We start from the raw sequence: 8769 nt of genomic DNA on the forward strand, positions 1-8769 counted from the left end.
ATCACAGATAAACATCTTGAGCTCATCCCCTGGACCCTGATTGGACCAATCTCTAGACTTAAGTGTCCTAGATTCTTCAAACACAATAACAGATGTTAATTTAAATCAGGCACTAGACAACGTATACTGTAAGCATGGGCGTCCATAGGGGTGGGCAAGAGGGGGCACTTGCTACCCCCACCCCCCTTGGTTTTTAGACTTGCCCCTTTGCCACAGGCAATTTTCCCTCTGACTGTGACAGCTTGTGTCAGTCTAGGGCAGGCATAGGCAACCTATGGCACTCCAGATGTTTTGGACTACATCTACCATGATGCTTTGCCAGCATTATGGGTGTAGGAGCATTATGGGGGATGTAGCCCACAACATCTGGAGTGCCGAAGGTTGCCTACCCCTGGTCTAGGGGAAAGAAGGAGGGAGGTGCTAGGGGAATAGTGCAACCGCAATAAGGCTGCCAGGGGGCAGTAATTCTGTGCCTTTATGCTCTGCCCCCACATTCCAGCCACACCTGCTGCACGCAAGCCCGCCGCCCCACAATATTATGGACCTAATATACCCTATAAGTTGACTTAATCACACAAAGTTCTCGCCCCCAAGATCGCCATTTACAGAGCCTGTTAATTATACCTACTAATTAATATTATTTTTCTATCTATGTATTTACTTATTTATTGTTGTCCTGGATTTGCCCAAAATCTGTAAAAATGTAATTATTTATTTTTATTTGCACTGTTCCTCCAGATATTTCCTTGCAGTATGTGTTTTGTTTTGTAAAACCACAATTATTGTCTACTGATGGATATTTGTTTATTGTATTTGTGTTTAAATATATATCTGAGCAATTTATATGCTCACATTTGATATGTATGATCAATGTATGTCTTTTTTTAAATTCAGAAAAGTAATAATTAATGTGTTAATTGCAAAGGAGGATAGACTTTGTGAAAATATGAAATGTAATTGGAACTTATTGCTAAAATATCTTATGCAGTTGCAGCCTGACTTACAAACAGTACCTTTTTAGACATAACCTATGAATATCAGCTGTTTATCCAGATGAATGTACATTAATGCCTGTGTCTCACAGTAAAAGGAAATTGCTACACAATGCAAATTCCTTCATATCATACTGGAAAATTACGTGTAGTTTGAATCAAAGAAGTAGCCAGATTTTCTGATTTTAGCAATGAGTAGTGATGTACCGAACTGTCCGCTGGCGAACAGTTCCCGGCGAACTTAGCGTGTTCGCGTTCGCCGCGGCGGGCGGACACATGCGCAGTTCGATCCGCCCCCTATTTGTCATCATTGGGCAAACTTTGACCCTGTGCCTCTCGGTCAGCAGACACATTCCAGCCAATCAGCAGCACTCCCTCCCTTCCACACCCTCCAACCTCCCTCCCAGCATCCATTTTCGATTCATTCTGAAGCTGCATGCTTAGTGAGAGGAGGGAAAGTTTAGCTGCTGCTGATTAGATAGGGAAATTGATAGCTAGGCTAGGGTATTCAGTGTCCACTACAATCCTGAAGGACTCATCTGATCTCTGCTGTAAGGACAGCACCCCAAAAAGCCCTTTTTAGGGCTATAACATCAGGCTGCTTTTTTTTTTTTTTTTTTCCTGTGTAATGTAATTGCAGGTGCCTGCCTGCCAGCTTCTGTGTGAGGTTCACATTGGATACTGTGCCTACTTGCCCAGTGCCACCACTCATATCTGTTTTTACAATAGGTTAAGCTTTAGATTAAAAATAAATAATTTGTTTTCACTGTAATAGAAGAGCAGTTGCCTGCCTGCCAGCTTCTGTGTCAGGTTGGATGCCTTGCCCATTTGCACAGTCAGTGCCACCACTCATATCTGTTTTAACAATAGGTTAAGCTTTAGATTTAAAATAAATAATTTGTTTTCACTGTAATAGAAGAGCAGTTGCCTGCCTGCCAGCTTCTCTGTCAGGTTGGATGCCTTGCCCATTTGCACAGTCAGTGCCACCACTCATATCTGTTTTTACAATAGGTTAAGCTTTAGATTTAAAAGAAATAATTTTTTTTCACTGTAATAGAAGAGCAGTTAGTTGAACGCAAGCGTCTGGGTGTCAGGCCTACTTCAGCGTGTGCTCTGCAGACCTGTGCCAGCGTGCTTTGACAGTTGCCAATCATATCTGGTGTCTCTTTAGCGTGCTTTTACAAAGAAAAAAGGTTTCTAGTGTAAGCTAATAGCAGCCAGTCAGTGTCCTTCAAGTGGCTCTGTCAGGCCTTCCTTCAGCGTGTGCCCTGCACAACCCTGCCAGCGTACTTTGACAGTTGCCACTCATATCTGGTGTCTCTATAGCGTGCTTTTACAAAGAAAAAAGGTTTCCAGTGTAAGCTAATAGCAGCCAGTCAGTGTCCTTCAAGCGGCTCTGTCAGGCCTTCCTTCAGCGTGTGCCCTGCACAACACTGCCAGCGTGCTTTGACAGTTGCCAATCATATCTGGTGTCTCTTTAGCGTGCTTTTACAAAGAAAAAAGGTTTCCAGTGTAAGCTAATAGCAGCCAGTCAGTGTCCTTCAAGCGGCTCTGTCAGGCCTTCCTTCAGCGTGCACCCTGCACAACCCTGCCAGCGTACTTTGACAGTTGCCACTCATATCTGGTGTCTCTATAGCGTGCTTTTACAACCAAAATTTTGTTTCCACTGTAATAGAAGAGCAGTTGCCTGCCTGCCAGCTTCTGTGTGAGGTTCACAGTGGATACTGTGCCCTCTTGCCCAGTGCCACCACTCATATCTGTTTTTACAATAGCTTAAGCTTTAGATTTAAAAGAAATATTTTTTTTCACTGTAATAGAAGAGCAGTTAGTTGTCTGCAAGCGCCTGGGTGTCAGGCCTACTTCAGCGTGTGCTCTGCAGACCTGTGCCAGCGTGCTTTGACAGTTGCCAATCGTATTTGGTGTCTCTTTAGCGTGCTTTTACAAAGAAAAAAGGTTTCTAGTGTAAGCTAATAGCAGCCAGTCAGTGTCCTTCAAGCGGCTCTGTCAGTCCTTCCTTCAGCGTGTGCTCTCCAGAACTGTTACAGTGCACATTGCCAATCATATCTGGTGTCTCTATAGCGTGCTTTTAAAAACAAAATTTTTTTTTCACTGTTATAGATTGAATAGCAGTTACTTGTCTTCAAGCGGGTGTGTCAGGCCTACAGTGTGTGCTCTGCAGAACTGTTCCAGTGCACATTGCCAATCATATCTGGTGTCTGTATAGCGTGCTTTTACAAAGAAAAAAGGTTTCTAGTGTAAGCTAATAGCAGCCAGTCAGTGTCCTTCAAGCGGCTCTGTCAGTCCTTCCTTCAGCGTGTGCTCTCCAGAACTGTTCCAGTGCACATTGCCAATCATATCTGGTGTCTCTATAGCGTGCTTTTACAAAGAAAAAAGGTTTCTAGTGTAAGCTAATAGCATCCAGTCAGTGTCCTTCAAGCGGCTCTGTCAGTCCTTCCTTCAGCGTGTGCTCTGCAGAACTGTTCCAGTGCACATTGCCAATCATATCTGGTGTCTCTATAGCGTGCTTTTAAAACCAAAATTTGTTTTTCACTGTTATAGATTGAATAGCAGTTACCTGTCTTCAAGCGGGTGTGTCAGGCCTACAGTGTGTGCTCTGCAGAACTGTTACAGTTCACATTGCCAATCACATCTGGTCTCACAGTAGCTTGCACGCATAGTACCACTAATCCCAAAAAAAATGACAGGCAGAGGCAGGCCACCCCGCAGGGGCCATCGTGGTCGTGGTGCTGTGATTCCCTTTTGCCCTAGAATAATGCCCAGTTTTCAGAAGCCACGTACCCTGAACTTGAAAAGTTCTGAGGACATAGTTGACTGGCTAACACAGGACACCCAATCTTGTACAGCCTCCGCTCGGAACCTTGACGCACCATCCTCCTCCAGCTTAGCTTCAGGCACCTCTCAAGATAGCACTCACCCGCCTGCCGCCACCACCAAAACTAGCACCACAGCCGCTTTACTTGGTATGTCAGAGGAGTTATTCACACACCCGTTTGAAGAAATGAGTGATGCGCAACCATTATTGCTAGAGGATGTAGATAACAGGGAAATGTCTCAGGCAGGCAGCATTCAACACATGGAGGTACGGTGTGATGATGATGATGATGTTGTACCTGCTGCTGCTTCCTTTTCTGAGTTGTCAGATACAAGCGAAGCGGTTGATGATGACTAGTGTTGTCGCGAACCCGAAATTTTCGGTTCGCGAACGGCGAACGCGAACTTACGCAAATGTTCGCGAACCGGCGAACCGCGCGAACCACCATTGACTTCAATGGGCAGGCGAATTTTAAAAACAACAGGGACTCTTTCTGGCCACAATAGTGATGGAAAAGTTGTTTCAAGGAGACTAACACCTGGACTGTGGCATGCCAGAGGGGGATCCATGGCAAAACTCCCATGGAAAATTGCACAGTTGATGCAGAGTCTGCTTTTAATCCATAAAGGGCAGAAATCACCTAACATTGACACCTGTCCTCAAAGCCCAGCCCTGATACACACTGACACAGAGCAGAATAGAGACTGTTCCCCCTACATAGGGTCACTTGGCAGATATGGATTGACACCTGTCCTCAAAACCCCTGATACACACTGACACAGAGCAGAATAGGGACTGTTCCCCCTACATAGGGTCACTTGGCAGATATGGATTGACACCTGTCCTCAAAACCCCTGATACACACTGACACAGAGGAGAATAGGGACTGTTCCCCCTACATAGGGTCACTTGGCAGATATGGATTGACACCTGTCCTCAAAACCCCTGATACACACTGACACAGAGCAGAATAGAGACTGTTCCCTGTCCACAGAGACCATGATACACACTGACACAGAGCAGAATAGGGACTGTTACCCCTACATAGGGTCACTTGGCAGATATGGATTGACACCTGTCCTCAAAACCCCTGATACACACTGACACAGAGCAGAATAGGGACTGTTCCCTGTCCACAGAGTCCATGATACACACTGACACAGAGCAGAATAGAGACTTTTCCCCGTCCACAGAGACCATGATACACACTGACACAGAGCAGAATAGAGACTGTTCCCTGTTCACAGAGTCCATGATACACACTGATACAGAGCAGAATAGAGACTGTTCCCCGTCCACAGAGACCATGATACACACTGACACAGAGCAGAATAGAGACTGTTCCCCGTCCACAGAGACCATGATACACACTGGGGGGAGCTACTGTCCTCCCCAACCCCTGCGCGGTGGGTGGGGGCCATAAATAACAATGGGGTGACCTACTGTCCTCCCCCCCCCTCGGCCCCCACCCCTGCGCGGTGGGTGGGGGGCATAAATCACAATGGGGGGGCCTACTTTCCTCCCCCCCGGCCCCCATCCCTGCGCGGTGGGTGGGGGGCATAAATCACAATGGGACGGACCTACTGATAGGAGTGGAGTATTGTTCATATCAGTTTAATACCTTCCGCGTCTCCTATCAGTGGACGTGTAAATGGCAGAGATTTTTAATTGTTGAATCACCTCCCCTTTTTAGGCCAAGGTGGGAAGATGCTTAGACCACTGGTATATTGGTGCCATCTTGGAGGATTTTAATTTTTGGTTTGTTTTTTGAAGCCACAGTGCTGCACCAGTGGGCCTAAAAATTAGGCATGTACACATGCCTGAAAAATTTGGTATTGTTGCAGCCGCTGCTGTAGCAGCGGCCAGAAAAATTGATGTTTGTTTCACAGGCAGAAAGTGCCCTAAAACATGGCGGCTTGAACCCTAGTTGGTGGCGGATAAGTCACGCAAGTCAAACGTCATTCAGAGCTAAAATACAGCAGCGTGTGGACCATTTTAGCCCAAGGCAGCTCATCTCATCAGGCCTTTTTTAAGCGAATGTATCGCCCAGTGTCAGTCCCTTCGGGATCCATCCCTCATTCATCTTAATAAAGGTGAGGTAATCTAGACTTTTTTGACCTAGGCGACTTCTCTTCTCAGTGACAATACCTCCTGCTGCACTGAAGGTCCTTTCTGACAGGACACTTGAAGCGGGGCAGGCCAGAAGTTCTATCGCAAATTGGGATAGCTCAGACCACAGGTCAAGCCTGCACACCCAGTAGTCAAGGGGTTCATCGCTCCTCAGAGTGTCGATATCTGCAGTTAAGGCGAGGTAGTCTGCTACCTGTCGGTCGAGTCGCTCTCTGAGGGTGGATCCCGAAGGGCTGTGGCGATGCATAGGACTTAAAAAGGTCCGCATGTCCTCCATCAACAACACGTCTTTAAAGCGTCCTGTCCTTGCCGGCGTGGTCGTGGGAGGAGGAGGAGGATGACTTCCACCTCTCCCCCTGTTAGATTCCCGTTGTGCTGTGACATCACCCTTATACGCTGTGTAAAGCATACTTTTTAATTTATTTTGCAAATGCTGCATCCTTTCCGACTTGTTGTAATTCCGTAAAATTTCCGCCACTTTCTGCTTATACCGGGGGTCTAGTAGCGTGGACACCCAGTACAGGTCGTTCTCCTTCAGCCTTTTTATACGAGGGTCCCTCAACAGGCAGGACAGCATGAAAGACCCCATTTGCACAAGGTTGGATGCCGAGCTACTCATTTCCCGTTCCTCCTCCTCAATGATGTCATTGAAGGTATGTTCTTCCCCCCAGCCACGTACAACACCACGGGTACCAGATAGGTGACAACGAGCACCCTGGGATGCCTGTTGTGTTTGGTCTTGCTCCTCCTCCTCCTCCTCAAAGCTACAATCCTCCTCTGACTCCTCTTCCTCACAATCCTCTTCCAGAGTTGCCGCAGGTCCAGCAAGCGATGCTGATAAGGCTGTTTCTGGTGGTGATGGTGACCACAACTCTTCCTCTTCCTCTTCACGCTCATCTACAGCCTGATCCAGCACTCTTCGCAGGGCACGCTCCATGAAGAAAACAAATGGTATGATGTCGCTGATGGTGCCTTCAATGCGACTGACTAGGTTTGTCACCTCCTCAAAAGGACGCATGAGCCTACAGGCATTGCGCATGAGCGTCCAGTAACGTGGCAAAAAAATTCCCAGCTCCCCAGAGGCTGTCCTAGCACCCCGGTCATACAAATATTCATTAACAGCTTTTTCTTGTTGGAGCAGGCGGTCGAACATTAGGAGTGTTGAATTCCAACGTGTAGGGCTGTCGCAAATCAAGCGCCTCACTGGCATGTTGTTTCGCCGCTGGATATCGGCAAAGTGAGCCATGGCCGTGTAGGAACGCCTGAAATGGCCACACACCTTCCTGGCCTGCTTCAGGACGTCCTGTAAGCCTGTGTACTTATGCACAAAGCGTTGTACGATCAGATTACACACATGTGCCATGCACGGCACATGTGTCAACTTGCCCAACTTCAATGCCGCTATCAAATTTTTTCCGTTGTCACACACCACTTTGCCGATATCCAGTTGCTGCGGAGTCAGCCACTTTTCCACCTGTGCGTTCAGGGCGGACAGGAGTGCTTGTCCGGTGTGACTCTCTGCTTTCAAGCAAGTCAAACCCAAGACGGCGTGACACTGCCGTATCCGGGATGTGGAATAGTACCTGGGGAGCTGGGGGGTGCCGTTGATGTGGAGCAAGAAGCAGCGGCACAAGAGGACTCAGCCGAGGAGGTTATGGAAGAGGATGGAGTAGGAGGAGTAGAGGAGGTGGCAGCAGGACTGCCTGCAATTCGTGGCGGTGTCACCAACTCCTCTGCAATGCCACGCATTCCTTGCTTGTCAGCCGTCAGCGGGTTTACCCAATGCGCAGTGTAGGTGATATACCTGCCCGAACCATGCTTTGCAGACCAGGTATCAGTGGTCAGATGGACCCTTGCCCCAACACTGTGTGCCAGACATGCCATGACTTCCTTTTGCACAATCGAGTACAAGTTGGGCATTGCCTTTTGTGAAAAGAAATTCCGGCCGGGTACCTTCCACTGCGGTGTCCCAATAGCTAAAAAATTTTTGAACGCCTCAGACTCAACCAGATTGTATGGTAAAAGCTGGCGGGCTAATAGTTTGGACAAGCCAGCTGTCAGACGCTGGGCAAGGGGGTGACTTGGTGACATTGGCTTCTTACGCTCAAACATGTCCTTGACAGACACATGACTGTGGGCAGATGAGCGGGAACTGCTCAAGGCGGGAGACGGAGTGGCGGATGGTTGAGAGGGGGCAAGAAGGACAGCAGTGGTTGACATGGGTGAAGATGCTGGACCAGGAGGAGGATGGCGGCTTAGAGTAGGCGTGCTGCTTGTACTCATTTGTTGATCCCATAGGCGTTTGTGATGTGAGATCATGTGCCTACGCAAAGCAGTTGTACCTAGGTGGGTGTTGGACCTCCCACGACTCAGTTTCCTTTGGCACAGGTTGCAAATGGCATCGCTGTTGTCAGAGGCAGACACACAAAAAAATGCCACACTGCTGAGCTCTGCAATGACGGCATTCTGGTGGTGGACACAGCATGCGTTGATTGGCGTGCTGTCGGGCTGACCCCGGGTGCCGATGCATGCTGTCTGACTGTGCCACTAGCTCCTTGCGACGACCCCTTCCTGCTTCCAACTCGTCTCCTCCTCCTCTCTGTCTCCCCATCTGAACTTTCGTCCTGTTCTTCTTCTTGTCGAGCGGGCACCCACGTGACATCCATGGACGCATCGTAATCATCAACCGCTTCGCTTGTATCTGACAACTCAGAAAAGGAAGCAGCAGCGGGTACAACATCATCATCATCACACCGTACCTCCATGTGTTTAATGCTGCCTGCCTGAGACATATCCCTGTTATCTACATCCTCT

Source organism: Pelobates fuscus, chromosome 11 (genome assembly GCF_036172605.1).
Source record: "Pelobates fuscus isolate aPelFus1 chromosome 11, aPelFus1.pri, whole genome shotgun sequence".
NCBI lineage: Eukaryota > Metazoa > Chordata > Amphibia > Anura > Pelobatidae > Pelobates > Pelobates fuscus.